This window comes from Schistocerca cancellata, chromosome 1, assembly GCF_023864275.1.
Source record: "Schistocerca cancellata isolate TAMUIC-IGC-003103 chromosome 1, iqSchCanc2.1, whole genome shotgun sequence".
Classification (NCBI taxonomy): Eukaryota; Metazoa; Arthropoda; class Insecta; order Orthoptera; family Acrididae; genus Schistocerca; species Schistocerca cancellata.
In genome coordinates, this window is record NC_064626.1 from 326,438,890 (window position 1) to 326,463,102 (window position 24,213).

Genomic DNA, 24,213 nt, shown 5'->3' on the forward strand with positions numbered 1-24,213 from the left:
TTCATAGTCTTTAACTAATCTGTGTATCTGTTAATGTATCTCTTACTGTCAATCTACATAATTTCAGAATTCTATGCACACATACATTGGTAGATCACGTAACTATTGAGAAGGTACTGAATAGAATATTCTCTGGAATAATATGTTAATGATAAGTGCCTAAAAGTATCAATAAAATGAAAAAGTTTCAGTAATAAAGGTAATTTGAAACTACTCTTAAAAGTACACAGTTCTATTAAAGTAGAATGCTAAAACACTGAAACAAACAAGCACACTTCAGTAGACACCTGGACTTATTCCCAAGGTATTTCTATTAAAGTTGTTTGGTTTTTGCAACTGCAAGATATTACTTCTTGTTGTTTTATAAACCAATAATTAAGTCAAATAACATTCTCTTGATGTGGTCTTTTTATTTACAATTGCATAGTATTCTGCAAAATGCATGTGAAGTGCAGGTACGATAATCACTAAAACTTGCAGCAGCATTACCGTTACTTTGATGAAATCCTTCTTGTGTGCCAAGTCAAAATGTGGATAATGAGCATATACTTGCTTACAAACAGTCTTCATTGTTATTTCTTCGAGTTAGCTCCTTGGAAAATTTCTTTGACATACGACTTCGTTTCTTCATCTGTAGGTGGAGCCTTTGTCTTTTTTGAGAGGAGTTCGTCTTCAGATGGAGACTCGTCAACACTCTTACTAGAGGATTTCCGTTTTTTAGCTGAAGATTTCTTCTCAGATATTATGTTTGGAGTGTTTTTAGCATTAGCTTCTTGGATGCTTTTTTTTAGATTGGCTTCTGCGACCTTTCTTTGATTTTGGCTTGGATTTTGAATCATCACTGTTAGCTCCTTCATCAGGCTCATCTTCCACATCTTTCTAATCCCTTTCATCTTCTTTTCATATTGGTCTTGTTATATCCTAGCCAGTCCCGAGCCCGCTGCCAAAAGGTTGGCAGCATCAAAGTCCGGACGCCGTCCGCATAAGCAGCGCCAGCGAGACAGGAAATCGCCGCAAGTCTGCGCGCGCCACCGCTGGCTTTTGGCTTCTTAAGCGCTGGAGTCGCGAGCGCTAGGACAGTTCTGTATTCGCCGCTCAGTTGTATACTCGCCACCGATTTGTGTACTTGCTAGTCAGTTGTGTGTTCATCGCAGCAGAGTTGTTGTTTGTCGTCAGCCGACGCTGACCTAGCCGCTCCGACTCGAACTAGACAGATTTCTGTAGACACGGAGTTCACTACTGTGTTTCTGTATCCTCGTTAATAAAGATAAGTACCGACTTTTATTTAATCAGAGTGTTTGGGTTTTCATCTTTCTGTTCACTGTTCCAGCGGACCGATCGGCCCGCTATTAAAAGTGTGGCGGTGATTTCGTAAGCCGTTTCTACAGCGAAGTGTTTGTCGCTACGAACGCCGCCACAAAAGGTCTGACCACTTGTCAAAATCAAACCCACAGATATTCCATATGTTATTTCTCACAAGAGTGACCTTCTCAAATGTTGAACAGAGCTCTGCGAAACTGCTATAGAGCATCAACCTTGAATTTCTTGAGAAATGGCTTAGTTCTTGGTATTTCACCCAGCGGAGTTCCTTTGCCTTATGGTATTCCAATTGCCTCCGTTTCTTTAAGCTCACTGAATTCTTCTGTGAATCTTTCCACCTTCTTTCTCTCTCTTCTACGTGATATTTCTAGGGTTTGATCAAGCAATGGAACTGTTTCGTCCCCCGACTTGTCGTTTTCTCCGTCAACATCGTCGTCATCCTCACCACCATCCTCTTCTTCACTTTCTTCCTTTTTGTGCACAGAAACAGGCTTCATTTTTTCTTGCTGCAAGAACCTTTCGACCTGAATGTTAAGGATGGTATTGCGTGCTAGGCATGACAGCGCTCTTCGAGTGTTGGACTTAACTAAATGAGGCGTTATCTTTCTTGACACAATCCAACCAAATGATGTTTCTTGTAAGGTTTGGTGGTTATCTCTTTTCAGTTGATCGATGCTCCAAGCAGAGGATCAATCTCACCAGGTTTGTTAAATGATGTGTCCGCTAACCTTGCGTGATTAGGAAGCAGTCAAGTGGAGGTTTCAAGGGATTCTGTTGTCAGTGACCCTGTTATACGCGGTAGCAATGCACAGACTGCATGTGTACTGTAGTCAGCAAGTCTTGATGAAATATACACACTGCAAACTTGCGCGATTTGAACATCGTTGATTGGTATCAAATGGCGACTGAGCTGCTAAGATCCTAGACATAAAGTTCATTTGTGAGGCACTGTCAAGAAATGCCCTGCATTTGTATACCTTCACATTTTTGTCGGTGATGTTTACAAGTGCAGTAGATATTAATACTTCTGCACGTTGGTGGTCTCCTTTCACTGTGCAGTATGTTTGCTGTCGTTGTACATCCGTTTCTTGGTTTCTACTGTCACTCTCTTTACTGGCTTGTTCCTTGTGCAATAATGTGTTGTGGTGCTTTCTACAAATGCAGCAGTTGCCGGCACGGCATTCCTTCTGCCTATGAATCGAGTTGAGACAGTTGAAACAAAGTTTTTGTCTTTTTACGAAGTGTATTCTTTCAGCAGTGTCGCTCTCTTGGAACTTAGGACACCTACTTAGCTTATGCGTTGAATTACAGAACGCACAGTCGGGAGCAGTCACGAGAAATGTACGTGGAGAACTGTAGCCTTCTGCATTAGTATGCATCGCGGCCGGCTGCTGGGACTGTGGCAGCATTTTCTTTGGATGAATGAGCTCTAACGTCTGGCAGCTGGTTTCTAGAGATGCCACCAGATCTTTCAGAGGCGGAAATGTGGTGTCACCTGTTTTATATTCCCACTGATTCCTCAGAGTCACACTATTATGATCCAACAAAATGTTCGACAGCAATATTTCATGCAATGGACTGCCGGCCTGCATTACCTCAATCGCTTTCAGATTTCTTATCATCTGATTAATTAACATCTGTAAGTCCTTAGCAGGTTAAACTTTGACGGTGGGCAGATTCAGAAGTTCTTTTACATGCAAATCAACAATTAACTTGGGATTGTTACACTTTCGATCGATTAAATCCCATTCAGTGTTAAGCTACCTTCTGTAACCGGTAAGTTTTCAACCAGACACACAGGATAATAAATAATAATATCGCTGGATATCAGTTAAGGCTTCATTGTTGATAACTAATACCTTACAGGTATCGAAGAAGTGCATAAATTCTGCTATGTTACCATTGAATTTTCGTAATGAAATTGCTGGAAGCTTTATTTCACGTGCACTGCATGAACTTACAGACTTAGGTGGTAACACAACATTTGACTGGAGAATTGTCGCTATCTTTGATTCTAAATCTAAGGACAAGTCTTCAAACGACTCCCTGTCTGCATTATGAGATTCTTCTACATCGTTACTATCTGACTGAATGTGGATGTCGTTGTATTCATCCTTGCTTGCATTTAGCAGTGTCGTTGAGATTGGATCTATCTTGAAAGCTTTTAACAAATGTTGAGAGTCTTGTCACTCGTGACTTGATTACTGCTCTTTTCTTACTTAAATTTCGTTTCTGGACAGGATCCATGCTTCAGGAGATTAGCACAAAGTATAATAGATTAAGGAACTAGAGCCAGGCTGCTCGCAGGGCAGTACGACGGTACCTGTAGAGCGCTGATTGGGCGGCAGCTGCTGGCGGAGACGGCGAAGGACAGGGCTCACCGATACACTGGTGTCGTGTTGTCGGAACTGCTTGGCTGTGTTACGACGTCTGCTGGCTTGAGGTTTACTTCACAACACAATTCTCGCGGCGTTTGTACCTTGGAGAGCTCTAGTGCGGACGTCTATCACTGCTGATGCGTTAGAGACATGCGGAGCGTATGGTAGTCTCGGAGAATCACGCAGAAAGCCACGATAGCCGGATACTCGTAATTCGCCGTAGGTGCAAATCGAAGCACAGAACTTTTGTGCTGGAACATGTTCGACTAGTTATATTCGTGCCCGGAGAACCAAAACGTAGGCAACCGCAAAACGCGCGGTAAATTCTGCGCTGCCTCGCTCCTTCCACAGTCCAAAAGAATGCGTATCACTCGCTGCAAAGCAAGGGCGGTTGAAATGAAAGTGCGTGAATGATTGGTGAAAGTGGACTGTATTTAGAGAATACATTGCGAAACAGAGTGGTGCGTGCGCGTTGCTTCGTGGTCACGGCCCGTGTCAATGTCCCGGCTGGTTCCGACCGTGTATTGTGTGGACGGGCGGGCAGAAAAAATCCTTACCTGCAGGGAGCGTCTGGTCGCTGCTGCGCCGTTGTATCACGTTGCACCAATACAGAACAGAGACATTAGTGGATATTTGAAAACTCGCCGTCAGAGAGTTGAGAACTGATTTCTTTATAATTTGTTGGAGGAGTAATGTTTTCTTTCCTGTTCCATCATTTCTCTTTTTGTTCTTAGTTAGGATACTATCATAGAAACGGAAAGTCACACACATATTTCTGTACATCTTTTAAAATAGTAATTACGTTTCATAGTGATGTAGAATCTTATCTTACGAAAAACAGTAATACAGAAATACTAGTAGAAGAAGAAAGAGTTTTGTGGAGTACTGAAGGGAGACATTACGCTGAAAATACAGGGTATCCCAAAAGTCTTTCCCTGATTACATAAATTGATAACTCAGGCTAGAAGTAAGCTACAATTATGAAACAGGTGTCTAATTGTTTACAAACTATCAAAGTTTTTTTTGACACATCAGTAAACTTCCACATGAGCTCCCTTCATAGCACGTAGCACATCTAGGCGATATTCAATTTCCGTCCACACATTAGCCAACATCACTGGAGGGATCGATTCAACGACTGTGGTTATCCGTTGCAGCAGGGTTTCAAGATCTGGTACACGTGTTCGGCAGACCTCGCCCTTGACATAACCCCTTAAAAAGAAGTCTAATGGGGCTATGTCAGGAGAGCGTGGAGGCGAAACCGTTGGCCCATCACGACCAATCCATCGCCCAGGAAAGGTCATATCGAGATAGGCACGGACGTCCAAACCCAAATGAGGCGGTGCACCGTCTTGCTGAAACAAGACATCGGGTTAATACTGAAGCAGCTGAGGAACAGCATACAGTTGCAACATGTCCAGATACATTGCAGATGTGATGGTAGCCTCAGCGAAGAAGAATGGCCCGATAATTCGATCGTGCAATAGCGCGCACCAAACATTCCTCTGGTGCACTCCATGACCTCGCCAGGGGGTTGTGAACCCCAAATGCACACATTATGGCGATTCACTACACCACTGACACAAAAGGTCGGTCGTCGGAAAAGGCAATTAGTCTGAGATAACCATCATCGTCCTCAATACGTGATAGCATTTCGACCGCAAAGTCATATCGACGTGTACCGTATTTGGGCAACAAGGCCTGAACGATTTGCACTTTGTATGCACGAAACAATAAACGTTTGTGTAAAATGTCATGGAGAGAGCTTTTTGGCATCTGTAATTCACGCGAGGCCCTGCGCACCGATTTCTTCGGACTTCGCAGAAAAGACTGACTGACAGCTTCCACTCTGTCTGCAGAGGTTCTTGGTCGACCTGACCTCGGAAGGTCAGCAACCGATCCTGTGTTCTTGAACTTCTCATACCAGGCTTTAATGCTCTTGACATCAGGTGGTTTCCTTCCAAATGTTGTCTGGAAGTGTCTCTGCACTGTGGTTGGTGATCGTGTCTCATGGTACCACAGGACACACTGCGCCTTCTCCTGATTGGTTAACATGGCTTGTTGGGCACTGCACTTCATCCACTACTTACGTACTGCGAACCTAAAACAGAAAAAAAACTTTGATAGTTTGTAAACAATTAGACACCAGTTTCATATTTGTATATTACTTCTAAACTGAGTTATCAATTTATGTAATCAGGGAAGTAGAACCAGGCAACCAGCTGCTGCAGAAGACCGCGAAACAGGTTTTCGAAGTCTCTGAACAGCTAATCCTTTACTAACCGCATGGAAGTACTCAGGGCACATAAAATGAATCTGTCGATTCAGCATTAAACGAGCCCGGATCTGACAAGTAAGAACTGTATAAACCGACCGTAAAGCGGACCTGCGGTGACGTATACTGCCCTCGTACATAGAATCGCGCAGTCGTCTGACAGCGAGGACGTAAAATTGTGAATTTAACATCTAGCAGGGTCTCGTAAAATGGAACTCATTCTCAAAGTGTCAATCGCTAAATGCCGTCGGACAGGCGGTAGCTGTTTCGTGCAACACGGGGCGTCGTGAGAAAGCAGTGATGTGAACGTGTGTGCAACGCGTGCACGCACGCGCACACACATTCGCGCTTGTGTTTGTGTGCGTGTGTGTGTGTGTATGTGTGTGTGTGTGTGTGTGTGTGTGTGTGTCTGAGTGTGTGTGTGTGTGTGTGTGTGTAACCACACATTTGTGCGAGCGCCCTCCTCCGCGCATGGTGCGTGATGCGTGTGCGTCTGACGCGCTGCCGTGACGTGACATGACGTGGCGTGATGTCAGTGGCCGTCAATCGCGCTCCACTGGGCACGCGTGCGTGCCTCGCCGAGCCCGGATTCTGCTTATCGACAGGCGTCCGATCGTACAATCCGAATGCAGACTCTATAGTTGTGATACGCCGGGGCCAACTGCGACCATCTACACGTGGAATGTGACCCAGTTAGCTGCGATCATTGGTATTGAAAACGACAAATGTCTTGCACAGAGGCTAAATACAGAATGCGCAAAATGTAGCCACGTAGTAGCTCGTTAAGCAGTGTAGTGGTTTTTTTTTCCACGAGAAAGAGATAGTGCGACTAATGTACAGATTGAAGCAGAACTCCATCAAAAAATGTTCAAATGTGTGTGAAATCTTACTGGACTTAACTGCTACGGTCATCAGTCCCTAAGCTTATACACTACTTAACCTAAATTATCCTAAGGACAAACACACACATCCATGCCCGAGGGAGGACTCGAAACTCCGTCGGGATTAGCCGCACAGTCCATGACTGCAGCGCCCTGTGACCGCTCGGCTAATACCGCACGGCCCAGAACTTCATCAACAAATTTTCAGTAATGGTAGTATGGACCAGAACACGAAAAGAATGTCGAGTAAACATGGACTCCAAACAACGTGCCTTACGAGCTGTGAGTTGTTCATCTTCGATGCAGTGAAGTACACCTCTTCTACTGCAAACACTTTGCTGTACATGTTTTGCGAGGAGGTGGGGACCACAACAAGAAAAAGACTTGTTAGTAGAGTAGGTGTGTTTCACAGTAGCGAAAATGAGCAACTGCTCACAGATCTTGATGTATGGCCTCTAGAGACCGTGTTTAGTGGATATTTACTGGATTTTTTCTTGTTATGGTCCCTAATACTACTTCTCAAAATATTTTTTTACTTATTCATTTAATATGACCTGATTAGGGCCAACAGGCCCTATCTCACATCGGACACGTTTTCATGGATACAATACCTTTTTATACGTAGTTTCTTAAGAAATAAAAACTTAATCAAGTAGTACTAAAATGATTTGATTGTATGTACTGAAAATGTGAGTGAATAACACTACGACAAAATAAATGTAAAACCGGCAGTACTTCTAATACTGTTGCTACTATCACTAATAATGAAAAAAGTAAAAATAATAATAAAAAATTATATATAATGATAATAATAGGAATAATAATAATAATAATAATAATAATAAACCCGTTGGAGGCCCGGGAAAGGAATAGGCCTCTGGTGTGTTCTGCCAGTCGTAAAATGCGACGAAAGGAATAAACCACTAATAGGGCTAACCGCCCTTTTAGTGTGATTACTTGGTTCAGGACAGAACTAAAGAAGTCTCGGACAAGCGCCGTCATGGTCGGGGACGACACTTGAACCCTATGCCCGCCCACAATGGTAACGACACTGCTAGCCAACTGGAAAATGATTTAAATCCAAATAGAGGTGTTTTGCAGGATATGCTTCCTGCAACCACCCTAGAAGGAAAAAAAAGACAGACGAAGAGATGGTCAGATGAAGTTAATCGACACCTCATGTTCTGTTATTACCAAGCAACAAACCTAGGAACCAACACAACTGGATACAGATCACAAGTATACACGACATTTATTACCAGATACCCGGAATTAAAATTTTTAACAGAACAGCGACTAGCTGATCAGATCCGTGTAATAATCAAAAATAACAGGATACCCCAATCAGAATTAGAAAACATCGAACAACAAGTACAACAAATACTGGAACAAAATAATGTGCGACCAGAAGAAGAAGAAAATACAGTAATGGACTCAAACATCCCAGAGCAAACAAACAAAGACCAACACGCATCAATTAAACAATCAGAGGAAAACGAAATCTTAAGACAGCCACCAGAACAAGCACAAATAGAACACGAAGTGACACACATGTTAGATATAGAAGAGAAATTCCAGCTGACATATATAGAATACAAAGACACAAATACAGACATTAGACCATTCTTGCATAGACCGCCAAATAACCTACAAGTCGAAACAACAATAAAAACTATCAACACGATCATACACAACAAAATAAATGAAAACACAACTATGGAAGAGCTACAACTACTGGTTTATATAGGAACACTACGCAGAGATCAGAACCAACCAACACACAGAAGAAACCCACAAAACCAGCATGGCAACACAGGCTACAGATCAGAATAGAAAAACTGAGAAAAGACATCGGACAGCTAACACAATTTATAAGAAATGAAATCTAGAAAAAAAAACGAAAAAGGTTAGGTAAAATCTCACAACAAGAAGCGATAGAGCAATTAGATGAAAAGAGGCAGAAATTACAAGCATTGGCCAAACGACTTAGAAGACACAAAAAAAGTGAAAATAGAAGGAAACAAAACCAAACATTCAACACAAACCAAAAGAAATTTTACCAGACAATAGATAACACACACTTTAAAATAGACAATCCACCAAGCATAACACACATGGAACACTTCTGGAGCAACATATGGTCAAACCTGGTACAACATAACAGGCATGCAAGGTAGATACAAGCAGAAACACTCACATACAAGATGATACCGCGGATGCCTGAAGTGATAATTTTGCAACATGAAGTCACCCAAGCAATTAATTCTACTCACAATTGGAAAGCCCTTGGAAAAGATAAAATAGCAAATTTCTGCCTAAAGAAGTTCACCTCAACACATTCACATCTAACTAAATTATTTAACAGTTACATTGCAGACCCATACACATTCTCTGATACACTTACACATGGAATAACTTATCTGAAACCTAAAGATCAAGCAGACACAGCAAACCCAGCTAAATATCGCCCCATAACATGCCTACCAACAATATACAAAATATTAACTTCAGTCATTACACAGAAATTAATAACACATACAACACAGAACAAAATTACAAATTAAGAACAAAAAGGCTGTTGCAAAGGAGCATGAGGATGTAAAGAGGAACTGATAATAGATGCAGTGGTGACATATCAAGCTAAAACTAAACAAAGGTCGCTACACTACGCATACATTGATCACCAAAAAGCTTTTGATAGTGTACTCCACTCATGGTTACTACAAATATTGGAAATATACAAGGTACATCCTAAATTGATACAGTTCCTAAACATAGTAATGAAAAATTGGAAAACCACACTTAATACACAAACAAATTCAAATAATATCACATCCCAGCCAATACACATTAAGCGTGGCATATACCAAGGAGACTCATTAAGTACTTTCTGGTTCTGCCTTGCTCTGAACCCACTATCCAACATGCTAAATAATACAAATTATGGATACAATATTACTGGAAGATACCAACACAAAATCACACATGTGCTATACATGGATGATCTAAAACTACTGGCAGCAACAAATCAACAACTCAACCAATTACCAAAGATAACGGAAGTATTCAGCAATGATCTAAATATGGCTTTTGGAACAGACAAATGTAAGAAAAATAGCATAGTCAAGGGAAAACACACTTAACAAGAAGATTACATATTGGATAACCACAGCGACTGCATAGAAGCGATGGAAAAAACAGATGCCTATAAATATCTAGGATACAGACAAAAAATAGGAATAGATAATACAAATATTAAAGAAGAACTAAAAGAAAAATATAGACAAAGACTAACAAAAATACTGAAAACAGAATTGACAGTAAGAAACAAGACAAAAGCTATAAATACTTATGCTATACCAATATTGACCTACTCATTTGGAGTAGTGAAATGGAGTAACACAGACCTAGAAGCACTCACACGATCACAATGTCACAAATATAGAATACATCACATACATTCAGCAACAGAAAGATTCACATTAAGCAGAAAGGAAGGGGGAAGGGGATTTATCGACATAAAAAACCTACATTTTGGACAGGTAGACAATTTAAGAAAATTCTTTATAGAACGAGCAGAAACTAGCAAAACACACAAAGCAATCACTCATATAAATACATCGGCTACACCACTGCAATTTCATAACCACTTCTACAACCCTCTAGATCACATAACATCAACAGATACGAAGAAAGTAAATTGGAAAAAGGAAACATTACATGGCAAGCACCTGTATCATCTAACACAGCCACACACGGATCAAGATGCATCCAACACACGGCTAAGAAAAGGCAATATACACAGTGAGACAGAAGGATTCATGATTGCAATACAGGATCAAACAATAAACACCAGATATTACAGCAAGCATATTATTAAAGATCCCAATACCACAACAGATAAATGCAGACTTTGCAAACAACAAATAGAAACAGTAGATCACATCACAAGCGGATGTACAATACTAGCAAATACAGAATACCCCAGAAGACATGACAATGTAGCAAAAATAATACATTTACAGCTTGCCTTACAACATAAACTTATAAAACAACACGTTCCCACATACAAGTATCCACCACAAAATGTACTGGAGAATGATGAATACAAATTATACTGGAACAGAACCATTATAACAGATAAAACAACACCACGTAACAAACCTGACATCATACTCACCAATAAAAAGAAGAAATTAACACAAATAATCGAAATATCCATACCCAATACAACAAATATACAAAAGAAAACAGGCGAAAAAATTGAAAAATACATCCAACTGGCTGAGGAGGTCAAGGACATGTGGCATCAGGATAAAGTTGACATTATACCAATTATACTATCAACTACAGGAGTCATACCACACAATATCCACCAGTACATCAATGCAATACAGCTACATCCAAACTTATATATACAACTACAGAAATCCATAATTATTGATACATGTTCAATCACCCAAAAGTTCCTAAATGTAATATAACATACACCGTACAGTTAAAAGGAAGTCACGCTTGATCAAGGTCCACGTCACTTTCCATTTTTGACCAGACAAAACGTCTGAGAAAAGAAAGAAATAATAATAATAACAATGAGAGTGGCAGACATGAGAAATATTGTGTAGGTGTAGCTGTAGAAAATAGATGTTTCCCGACATAGCGATATTTGGGGAAAAGAAATGTAAGTAAATTGCAACAGCTAAGAACACGGGGAAAAGGGAAAATCAGCATGGAACGAAGTATGGGTACAGGTAACATGTACGTGCAGGGACGTGGTAATCATGATCGTTGCTTAGTTGATATAGCATTAACTGTCTTCTGAAGCGGGAGGTGTTATTCAGTTCTCTAATATAAATAAGGAGATTATTCCGAGTAAGGTTCCTGCTACTGAGAAGGACTTCGAGAAAGTGGCTGAAAGATGGGGTTGGGGGGGGGGCAAAAAAGATTTTGCTGTGATAGTAACGTGTGTTTCTGCCGTATTGTTCAGACAAGAGCTTTAAGGTCGAGGGGAAATACGAGTGTACGTTGATAACAGAGAATATGGAAGCCTCACTTGTGGGTGTGTGCAGAGAGATTGGTGAAATATCGTAAAAGAGTAGAACATCACAGATGTAACAAACACAGGCATTCATAATCAGATCCAGGCTGTGTGAACAATCCTGAGAAAGGCTTCGTAAAATAAAATTACTGTAATAAATAATTAGAAGTAAAAATATTTCTAATACTTCTTTTTGGGTCAAGAAGGGAAGAGCTTTTCACACTTCTATAGGGCATAGGGAGATGCTGATGCCTTCTTGGAAGGTGGGTTAAGTGTTCAGTCAAATTTATATTTTCATCTAGTGTTAGACCTAGACTCTTTGCTGAGGGAGAATTAATATTTGTCCCATTTAGGGTTAAAGATGGTAAGCGTTACCGATATTTCCGTCTAGTGACTCTAGGATGAGAAACCAATGCCCCTTGTCTTACGTATGGGTTGCGTTTTAACGCTACATCCAGTGTCCATTTTGATAGAGCGCACAGCTCAATATTGAGATTCTCGATAGCTGCCTTCGGGTTTATTGGTTCTGCACATAGCTATAGCTGGAGGTTGCGACGTTACCTATCGGTTACTGCTTGAGTAGTTGGTCTTCCAAACCGCATCCCATACCAGCAAACCAGTTGCTTCTTCAGCCGCCGTTACTCGTATTTTAGGTACTGGGGCTCTGCACAGCTCTATTTAAAAATGATGGCTCGATTTAGTCATCGGATTGAGCCGCGCATGTCTGCTTCCATACGCTGCAGCTAATTAACTGCAAGTAATAACCTGCAGTTGCGATCCTGTCGTCAATTAGTCCTTGTACTGGATAGGATTGCTAGTTAATAAAATACACAGAAATATAAAAGTTAAACGAATATTTTAACAACAAGGGTTCCATTCTAAGGTCTGTAATTGATGTAGGCGACAGAGAATTATGTTCAACAATGTTTATTCAAGACTGGACATCTCAAATAAACGGTGTGTGGTTCCACGATATTCTGTCAAAATACAAACAGAAAATATCCTTATCAAACGCAGTAAAGGTTACGAGAATGGTTGCAAAATCCTTAAACGAAACAGTCATCCAAGACTCGCGGAAACTAAGTTCATTTCGTGATCACAGTATACGAAATACTGATCAGCTCGAAACAGTTCAGAGTTCAACAAGATGATTCACAAATTAATATAAGCGATACAAACTTAGTAACCCATACTCTGTCTGTCCGCAGTTCCGTTATATAAGCGGAGCAAATTCAGATCTCTGTGGACTTAGAGCCCCTTCAAACGTTAGAGTATTGTAGCGGCCGTTCCTAGCCCAGAATCTATCACCTACACCACTGAAACACGCACAATAGGCGGCGTGCCTTCTTCCAGCATTGGATCCAAACTCTAGAATTCCTGTCGCCGCTTGACTCCAGCAGTGTTCAGCCACTGTCCAACTTCCATTGGCTGAAGGCCATTACCACCTAGAGTACATCGTTCTCAAGCTCTACAGACATGATTTGACTCACTTGACGGCTTTCCTGCACTAAAGTAATATACAGGGTGTCCCAAAATAATACGTAGAATCTTTGAAACAGAATCTCTCTTTAATGAAACGAGACAGAAATACAATTTTTGTGGGTAATAATTTAGATGGAGGTGAAAAACAAAACAATGCTTTCTTCTGTTTCAGGATTGTCAGCAAACATGGCGTTATCGTTTGAACAACTGAAATGGGTGCTAAAATGTTACTGGAAAACAGAGAGTGTGAGTGCGGTACGCCGACGTTGGAGAGTTGAATTTGGAACACCGCAATCGACAACAGTAACAAATACAAGAATCAGAGATAAGTTTGAAGTCGAAGGAACGGATCACGATATGAAGAAGGGACATAGCTGACGAAAGAGAAGGTCAACAGACAATGAGAGTGATGATGTAGTAATCCAGGCATACACACGATCCCCCGAAGAAACCTGCGAGGCAACGCTCTCGTGGGACTGGGGTCTGCAGAGGCAGTGTTCGTAGAAATTTGCGGTCTCAGTACTTTAAGTCTTACATTCCAAGACTTCTCCATGCTCTTAACGAGGATGATCCTGATAGGCGAAGCGAATTTTGTGAGTGGTTCATTAACAGATGTGAAGAAGAGCAACGTTTCCAAGATCGAATTCTTTGGTCAGACGAAGCGACGTTTAAACTTGATGGAACAATTAATTGCCATAATTGCGTGTACTGGGCCATGGAGAATCCATACGTAACCGGGCAAAGGCATGTTAATCGACCAGAAGTAATAGGCTGGTGTTGTCTGTCTTCTAGATGGTTAATCGGGCCATACTACTTTGACAAACCTTTCACAGGCGACTCGGAGATGTTGGAAGTGATAATTCGTGGTCTTAATGTTGTGTTTGGAAATGAAGATTATTACTTTCAACATGATGGGGCGCCATCTCACTTTCACCTAGATGTGAGGGCATTTTTCAGTCGTACATTCCCTGGCAGATGGACATGACGAAGGTGGAGTGTAGAATATCCCGCTCGTTAGACTTCTTTCTGTGGGGTGCTCTCAAGAAAACAGTTTACGCAGTGAGACCACACACAGTGGATGATCTTAGAGAGCAAATTGAGCAAGCCTGTGATGCTACTCCCTTAAGTTGGCATGTCGCTTAGTCGTAAGTCGTTGTCGACGGTGCACTGCAATGGACGGACACCAGTTTGAACATTTACCACCTTAATTCAAGTATGTCGTGGACTATATATTCTGGGGGCTTGGATAGTGCAGGAAGAATGAAAATACTCGTAGGTCGGTAATCAGAGGTGCTGCGGCTAGTCCAAAACGCTTGTGGTAAGGAGAGTTTGAAGATACGTGTTACAGTGGGCAGTAGAGGAACTACGATGCCGTCGTGTCTGGTAGATGCTGATCTGATACGTATGAAGGCTTTTTTGACGATTTTCTCAGTAACATGTTTTCGTGGCCACAGTCGTTTAAACCCATGAAGTAATCAATGAATCTTTGTTTCGTTTGCCGTTCACCTGTGGCTGTAGTTGACGTGAAATACATGTTGGGTTCTTTGCCTATATTAAGACCACGCATATTTTTCCTTGGGACAGCTGGTGTATTTCTGTTGCCGGTTAATGTACAGGTAATATTCGGAGTACCACAGGGAAGTGCGATAGGACCGTTGCTGTTTACAGTATATATAAACAATTTAGTAGAAAGCGTCGGATGCTCTTTAAGGCTGTTCGCAGATGATGCAGTTCTCTATAACAAAGTAGCAACGCCAGAAGACAGAATTTGCTGAACGACCTGCAGAGAATTGATGATTACTGGAAGCTCTGGCAGCTGACCCTGAACATAAATAAATTTTGCAGACTGAGCATACATAGGAAAAGAAATCCACTACTGTACAGCTACACTATTAATAACAAGAGACAGCGTCTACCGTAAAATATCTAGGCGTAACTATCCAGAGCAACCTTACGTGGATTGACCATATAAAACAGATTGTGGGAGAAGGAGACACCAGACTCAGACTCATCGGAAGAATCTTAAGGAACTGTAACTCATCTACCAAAGAAGTGGCTTATAAGGCGCATGTTCGCCTGATTCTTGAGTATTGTTCATCTATCGGGGGTCGCTATCAGATAGGACTGATAGAGAAGTTCCAACGAAGAGCGGCGCGTTTCGTCATGGGATCGTTTAGCTGGCGAGAGAACGTTACGGTGATGCTAAACAAATTCCACTGGCAGAGGTTACAAGAGAGGCGTTGTGCATCACGGAGAGGTTTACTACTGAAATTTCGAGAAACTAGAGGCAATACAGAGGCTTACCGACAGTCATTCTTCGCACGTACTGTTCGCAAATGGAACAGGGTTGGAGGGATCAGATAATGGCACCGAAAGTACCCTCCGCCACACACCAGTTTATGGCTTGCGGAGTATGTTGTAGATGTAGATGTACAGACGTGACTGAGTTCTGCATTTCTCACAGCTTGACTGACTCCGTTCCGCTTTTGTTTCAAACAAAGGGCGCCGATTGTATGCCCGTTGTGCAACATCTCTAATTTTCATGAGTTGATTTAGTTCTTTAGTTATCCAAGGTGCAGGTTTTTTTGAGGGAGCGTATTTTTCATATAGTTGAGCAAGTTCGTTAGCAAATCCATGAAGTTTCTCGTTCATGTCCGAAAAGAACTGAAAGACGTACCGCAAACTGCTTCTTGCGCACCAGTTGCGATTCAAGATGGATTAATGGGGGTTAAGTCTCGTTATGTAGTCAGTTGTGGTTCCCTTCTGGAACGTCGTGATAATTATGTCATGAGCAGATTCCATTTTTAATCTACATTTTTCGTTGTTTTGGTCTGTACTACCACGTCTGACAGTTTGTAGGTAGAGTACTACTAGCTCACCCTGTATACGACTTAATTGTAATTTAATTCTAACCTAACAGACGAACGTGAAAAACAAGCTTTCAGTTATATATTTGAATATGAAGGAAGAGACTCAACCACGAATTTCCTACTTATCACGGCCATCCATAATCACTCTGTCAGCCATTTTGGGTGATTGACGTAAAGTAATACTGTACTAAAAACACTCGTGATAAAATATTATGGTATGAGGATATTCTTTGCAGTCAACACACGAACACTGTTACTTGAATCGAAGCGTTTTATTCTGAATTACACAGTTTGCTTTCACCCCTTACTATCGTTCAGAAACTGATACATGTAAACGGTTGTCAGAAAGCCAGGAAAACTTGTACTGAAGTTGCTGGGCAGGCTGTGTTGTTGTTGTTGTTGTTGTTGTTGTGGTCTTCAGTCCTGAGACTGGTTTGATGCAGCTCTCCATGCTACCCTATCCTGTGCAAGCTTCTTCATCTCCCAGTACTTACTGCAACCCACATCCTTCCGAATCTGATTAGTGTATTCATCTCTTGGTCTCCCTCTACGATTTTTACCCTCCACGCTGACCTCCAATGCTAAATCTGTGATCCCTTGATGCCTCGAAACATGTCCTACTAACCGGTCCCTTCTTTTTGTCAAGTTGTGCCACATACTCCTCTTCTCCCCAATTCTATTCAATGCTTCATCATTAGTTATGTGATCTACTCATCTAATCTTCAGCATTTTTCTGTGGCCCCACATTTCGAAAGCTTCTATTCTCTTCTTGTCCAAACTATTTATCGTCCATGTTTCACTTCCATACAAATACTTTCAGAAACGACTTCCTGACACTTAAATCTATACTCGATGTTAACAAATTTCTCTTCTTCAGAAACGCTTTCCTTGTCATTGCCAGTCTACATTTTATATCTTCTCTACTTCGACCATCATCAGTTATTTTGCTCCCCAAGTAGCAAAACTCCTTTACTACTTTAAGTGTCTCATTTCCTAATCTAATTCCCTCAGCAATACCCGACTTAATTCGACTACATTCCATACACCGTTCAACAGTTCTTCCGAGTCCTTTGCTGTCTCTGAAAGAATTACAATGTCATCGACGAAGCTCAAAGTTTTTATTTCTTCTCCATGAATTTTAATACCTACTCCGAATTTGGACAGGCTGTGCTGCGAAATAATTATTAGAAAAGTTACTTAATTTGTGCCGTTTCCGAGTTAAATACCATTGAAATTATCTAATCAGGCAGTTGTACGCGCAAATTCAAGCATAGCGCCAGATACAATTAGTGTCTGTTGCTCTCATAGCTTAGGCGACAGCGAACGAGACTGCTCAGCCTTTGAATCTCGTTCAGTCCATACTACCGTCCTATGTCCAGTTTTCGTATCGTCTCTGATGGGCTGCTTGAAATTACTCATATAATGGCGTGATTGGATAACTTAGATACTGATTAACTCGGGTACTGAGCTATTGCTCTTGAAACAAAACCTACCCTGAAATACTTTTGCAAACTTCTCTTACTGTTTCTGACCAATATACGGCGTGAATCACGTGAAATTTTTCACAGCATGTATCGCGGAAATCGAAAGTGCTACTGACGTGCGGTTTTCAGAAGATGGCTTGGTAGTCAGGGGCTCATGTTGTTAGCCAATAAGCAGATTGTAATAATACTTAGAAAGGGTACAATGGCTATTGATATCAACAGTCTAAAAGGAGGGTAAATTGGAATGTCAATGGTATTTGTTTCAGGATTCTAGTGCGATTCGTTTACGATATACTTTATTTTGAAAAGTTCCCACACCGACACTTGGTTGTGCCGTTCAACCTGCCTAGTAGCTAGGTACGATGTTGTTGTGTTTGTTTCCAGTGTGCATGCTCGTTCCTTGAGTGCACTGTGACTTACTAGCAAGTTAGTGCGTGGCAGTCCAAACAGTAGGTCATGAGTGTGGGATGGGATTTAGCAATGCTGAAAAATTCGAAATAGAGAGTGTAGGAAGAATGCAGTTCGTTGTACGGTCTATGCAGCGAGATATCCCAATAGACCATCATGGAAATTATTTATCAAGCACATAATTTTTTTGTTAAATTTTTCACCTCAGAGTACAAATTGCATCCTACATCCTCAATAATTTCTGGATGTACTTCAGTCTCTGTCTTCCCCTACAGTTGTTACCCTCTACAGCTCCCTCTACTACCATGGAACTTATCCCGTGACGTCTTAATAGATGTCCCTTCTTCTTGTCAGTGTTCCCTATATTTCCCTTGCCTCGACGGTTCTACGGAAAACTACCTCATTTCTTCCTTTATCAGTCCACCTAATTTTCGACATTCTTCTGTACCACCACATCTCAAACGTTTGGATTCTCCTCTGTTCTGGTTTCCCACAGTCCATGTCTCACTATCTGACAACTCTGTGCTCCAGAGTTTTCTTCAATTTCTTCCTCAACGGAAGACCTATGTTTAATAGTAGCAGACTTCTCTTGTCCATGAATGCCTTTTTGCCAGTGTTAGTCTGTTTTTTTACGTCGTCTTTGCTCCATCGTAGGTTACTTTCCTGCGTAGGTAACAGATTTCCCTAACTTCGTCTACTTCGTGATCCGCCGGCCGCTGTGGCCGAGCGGTTCTAGGCGCTTCAGTCCTGAACCGCGATGCTTCTGCGTCTTTCCATACAGTTTCTCCATATACTTCTCAGAATTTCGAATATTTTGCACCATTTTAAGCAGCTAAAGCTTTTTCCAGGTCGACAAATCCTTTGAAGTGTCTTGATTTTTCTTCAGTCATGCTTCCATTACCAACTGCAGCGTCCGAACCGGTTTTTTAAATTTCCTATATGCTGAATCCGTCCTTCCGATGATCATTCCTTTTTAGATATCTTCACATTTTTCATGCAGTCGTTTTGCCTTAGCTTCCCTGCACTTCATGTTTATTCCATTCCTAAGTGTCTTGTGTTTCTCTATTTTTGAATTTTCCTGAACATTTTCGTACTTCCTTCTTTCATCGACCAGCTGAAATATTTCATCTGTTATCCATGGTTTCTTCGTAGTTTTCCTTTCCAACTTCTGTGATTGCCCTCTTTAGAGACGTCCAATCCTCTTCAGCTGTATTGCCTACTGAGCTGCTCATTATCGCAGTGTATACTAGCCTCAGTGAACTTCAAACGTATCTATTCATTTCTTAGTACTTCGGTACTCCACTTCTTTATGTACTGATTCTTCATTACTAGTCTCTTAAACTTCAGCCTTCTCTTCATCAATACTAAACTGAGATCTGACTTTGCATCTGCTCCTGGGTACACCTCATAATCCTATATCTTTGCCTGACCGTGATGTAATCTAAGTGAAATCTTCCCGTACCTCCCGGCGCGTTTCCAAGTGTGCCACCTCCTCTTGTGATTACTGAACATACTGTAGTATTCGCTATTACTAATTGATATTTATTACAGAACTCGATTAGTCTCTCTCCTCTCTCGTATCTTCTACCAAGCCTATACTCTCCCGCAACGCCTTATTCTACTCCATACACAACTGCATGCTATTTGGTTTTCATCTCTCTTTATGTACTAAATCGCTCGTTTTATATCCTCATTTACTTTCTCTAGGTCTTCATCTTTAGCATGTGAATGTGAACTGTCGGTGCGGTATTCGTTTGCTGTCAACTGCAATGAAATAGCCTTATCACTGAAATTCGCAACGAATGTACTCCCGTTATACCATTTTCTGCCGCTGTTGATATTACCTAATACTCGTCCACCCAGAAGTCCTTGTCTTCCTTCCAGCTCACTTCGCTGACTCTCACTATAACTAGATTGAGCGTCAGCGTTCTCCTTTTCTACCAGGTTCAAACCACCGACATTCAGCACCCCAACTCGTAGAACATTATCCTTTGTTTCGTTATTCATTCCTTTTCTCAAGATCATCACCCCCTTGGCAGTTTGCTCCCAGAAAACAGAATGGGGGACTATTCCGAAATCATTTGCCAGTGGAGAGATCATGTCCTGTGGATACACACAGTATCTTTAATGCAGTGGTTTCCACTGCCTTGCGCATCCTCATGCCGTTGATCATTGCTGATTGTTCCGCTTTTAGTGGCAGTTTCCCTGCCCAGTTACAAGAGACTGTCCTCAATCTCCATCCGCTCCTCCGTCCTATTTGACAGTGCCGTTGTCTGAATAAGGATGGCTTCTTATGCCAGTAGTCACCGTCCGCCAGTGGTGATTTCTATTCAAAACCTAAGCAGTGGCGATGTTCGAAACCTGCATTGTGGGTGACTTGATTACCAATCAGAAACAATACCCCTAAACCATGGGTGTCTCTTCAAGTAGCTACGTTAAAGTGGTATTGTAGGAGCTAGAAGATGTTACAGAAGGAAACAAGTGACTACAGAACAGGGGGAAATCAATATTCTTGTTGCTGTTGCAGTTGATCCGCATGTTAGCTTCCTTGAAACTGCAGGAGGAAGTGGCATGAGCCAGGAAAGTCCTCCACGCATTCTCCATCGACATAGGTTGCATCACTATCACATGTCTCTCCATCAACAGCTGCATGGAAACCATTATGGACATTAAAACAAGGGAGTCCACATGTGTCATGTATCTTGTTTAGTGGTCAAACCACATTTAACAATCACTGCCAGGTTAACCGCCAAAACATGCACTACTGGACTGTTGACAATTCTCGTTGCGCCGGCCGGAGTGGCCGTGCGGTTCTAGGCGCTACAGTCTGGAGCCGAGTGACCGTTACGGTCGCAGGTTCGAATCCTGCCTCGGGCATGGATGTGTGTGATGTCCTTAGGTTACTTAGGTTTAATTTGCTCTAAGTTCTAGGCGACTGATGACCTCAGAAGTTAAGTCGCATAGTGCTCAGAGCCATCTGAACGATTTGAGCCAATTCTCGATGCCTTCGCCAAGCGGAATGTCCGCGTCCATGAGCGTGAGTGTGATGCGGGATAGTGAGACGTCAGCTTATAGGGCCATGTAATGTAGATGGAACACTGAATGGGGACACGTATGGAAGCTTCCTAAGAGACCATGTTCCACAGATGGTAGAAGACGTTCTTTAGCAGACCAGGAGGATCCTGTTGTACCAGTATGACTGCTGTCCAGCCCATAGTGAAGTGCTATACAATGTCTTCACGAATTGTTTCCAAATCGTTAGGCTGGACACAGAGGACCTGTGCTTTGGCCGGCCCGTTCCCCGAATCTTTTTTCTGTGAAAGACGCTGTCTACAAGGGCATATCAGCTACACATGACAATATGCGACGAAATATTACTGCAGCCTGGTGAGACATCTCCTCTGAAATGATAGGTAAGTGTACAGAAGTCATTCCATAAGAGACTGGAAGAGTGTATTGCCGCTGTCGGTGGACATTTTGAACACAACTTGTGATGGACAGTTGTCCCGTTACTGGTAAGGAACCATGTAACTAGTGTTTGCATTTTCGTTGTTCTTTAATGTGGGCTACCAAAGGTATTGCACAATTGTTGGTATGGGAACTTTTCAAACTAAATTATCTCGTAAACATTCTGATTTATCTTACATTTAGTTTGTTAATGTCAATAGGCATTGTTCCATTTAAAAGGGTGATGCCAAAAAAAAGGGTGTTATTACGATGTGTTCGTTGGTTAACAGTACGAGCCCCTGACAACCAATACATTCTGTGAAAATTGCACATCGATAGCACTGTGCATTTCTGCACTATTTTAGGTGCAAGTTGTATTTGATTCACCCCTTAAATATTGCGGAAGTGCAAATACCAGTGACTGATTTCTACATTACTCTTTCCGTACTGAGGGATAACATGACATGAGTACACGTCAGGAGTCTTAATACCGATAATCTGCTCTTTGTATCTTGCGACCTGTGTACTAATCGGTAAGGTTAAATTACGTCATTGAGTGATTACTTAAATACCAAGTTTATATGATACGATAACATTTAATTTAACTATTGTAAGTGCATTTATATGACTGTAGATGTATCATTATGGAATTCAACCGTTCACTTCCAAGCTGTAACAAAGAAACCGTGCCCGCATCTCGTGGTCGTGCGGTAGCGTTCTCGCTTCCCACACCCGGGTTCCCGGGTTCGATTCCCGGCGGGGTCAGGGATTTTCTCTGCCTCGTGATGGCTGGGTGTTGTGTGCTGTCCTTAGGTTAGTTAGGTTTAAGTAGTTCTAAGTTCTAGGGGACTGATGACCATAGATGTTAAGTTCCATAGTCCTCAGAGCCATTTTTGAAAGAAACCGTTCGTCGCCTTTGGAGCGCAATATTCGCTGCAAATCAAACTGCATATCAAAATTCTAAAATAACCTCTAAAGTATGCAACAAAGTACACATAATATCCTTAATAATGCAGTCTTATCTCAATCGTCATACTTTAAAAGAAACTGCATTAGAGCACTTTTGGTGTTAGCGCTTCCAATCAGTACACTATACGTTTGCAAATCTATCCTGTTCAACGGGGATTATCCATCGTTATGAGCTCAGGAAAAGATGCAGTTCCGTGTGATTCAGTGGGATTCAGTAGCTGAACCGTTTTATGATTTGTATAAGATCTTCTGTAGCAGTGTTAGGGATTTCCTAGTTTCCTGTCAGTTTTCCTCTTACAGTGTTTTGTGTCATCAAATAAATAATTATTTTATTCACAGTGAAAGTTAACAGCTACGCATTTGACAGGATGTATCTAAGTTTCATATTTTAGATTAATTCGAAGGAGTAGTTAAACTCCTGTTGCCCTATTGTTTCAAATGTTTTTGTGTGAAGACTTGGCAGTGATATATGTGAAACCACTGTTCAAATTAATAGCCAGTCTCATGTGAATACTGTCTTAACGTATTTTTTTAAATTTAGTTTCAGATTTTATGTGAATTTGGTTTTGAATTCTTTTATATTGGTTTCTAGCTTTGTTTGAAATCTGATAGTAGATCAGATTTTAAGATTTTAGTTCAGTGATTTCATTTTTCTGTAATAAAATTTTATTACTGTATTTCCTTTCATCCGTTGCCTCAGTAATAATATATTGGTCTGCTTTTATAGTTATTACCCGCCTTTCATAAAGTTTTTCCCTTTATTGATTTGACAGTTAATGCTCTTCTGTCGTTATAGTTCCTGAGGCGCCCTTATTTATCATGAAGCCATTAACTTCTAATGCTGTCAATCCTCTGACTAGTTCCTCATTTATGTCGTTGTTTCGGTTTTTTCTTACCTCTGTCACAAAATGTTCTGCCTCTGTTATATTGTCCCTCATGTCTGCGTTTGTTAATTCACTCTTGTTAATGTTGTATTTAAAGCGTTTTCATAACAAATGTATGTCCGTTTCACTAAGTTGTATGTGAGATTCATGATTCTTGTGTACAACATGTGTCAGAATACCCTGTCTATGTCTGTGTGTGTGTGTGCGTGTGCGTGTGTGTGTGTGTTTGTGTAAGTGTATATGTGCTTGATCTCCTGCTATTTTTGCTCATGAGTAAATTTAATTTCCTCTTTTGTGTATTCTGCTATTCTGTTGACGCACTCTTAGCAATCTGTACTGCTTCATATATCATGTGAAACAGGACTATACATGTATGGTAAAAACAAATAAAGTATACTGCAAAAGAAAGAATTTTTCTTGTCTACAGCTTTGCTTCCGCCGTTTTTTTCCCCAACATTTCAGGCTTTAATGCAACAAATTGTTTACACATGTATCATTCATAGTATTTTCCATCGCTGGTCACTACTTTCTCCCATCTTTCGGGCAGTGTACGAATCCCGCGTCGAAAAAATTGTTCATCTTTTGAAGCGATCGACGAATTGATCCAGTTTGTGACTTCTTAATGAGGTCCGAAATGTTAGTCAGCCAGGCCATGCGCCATTGATCTAAACAGATGATAGTCAGAGAGAGTAATGTCTGGGGAATACGACGGGTGGGGTAGGACTTCCCATTTTAACGTTTCCAAGTACGTTTTGACCTCTCTTGCAAATTGGGGTC

At 41.3% G+C, this 24,213-nt stretch overlaps 1 pseudogene; it reads right to left on the reverse strand.

The window, feature by feature from the left end:
- Positions 1–375: 375 nt before the first annotated feature.
- On the reverse strand, positions 376–23,490 carry LOC126174570 (protein DEK-like; annotated as a pseudogene).
- Between the last annotated feature and the right edge of the window lie 723 nt (positions 23,491–24,213).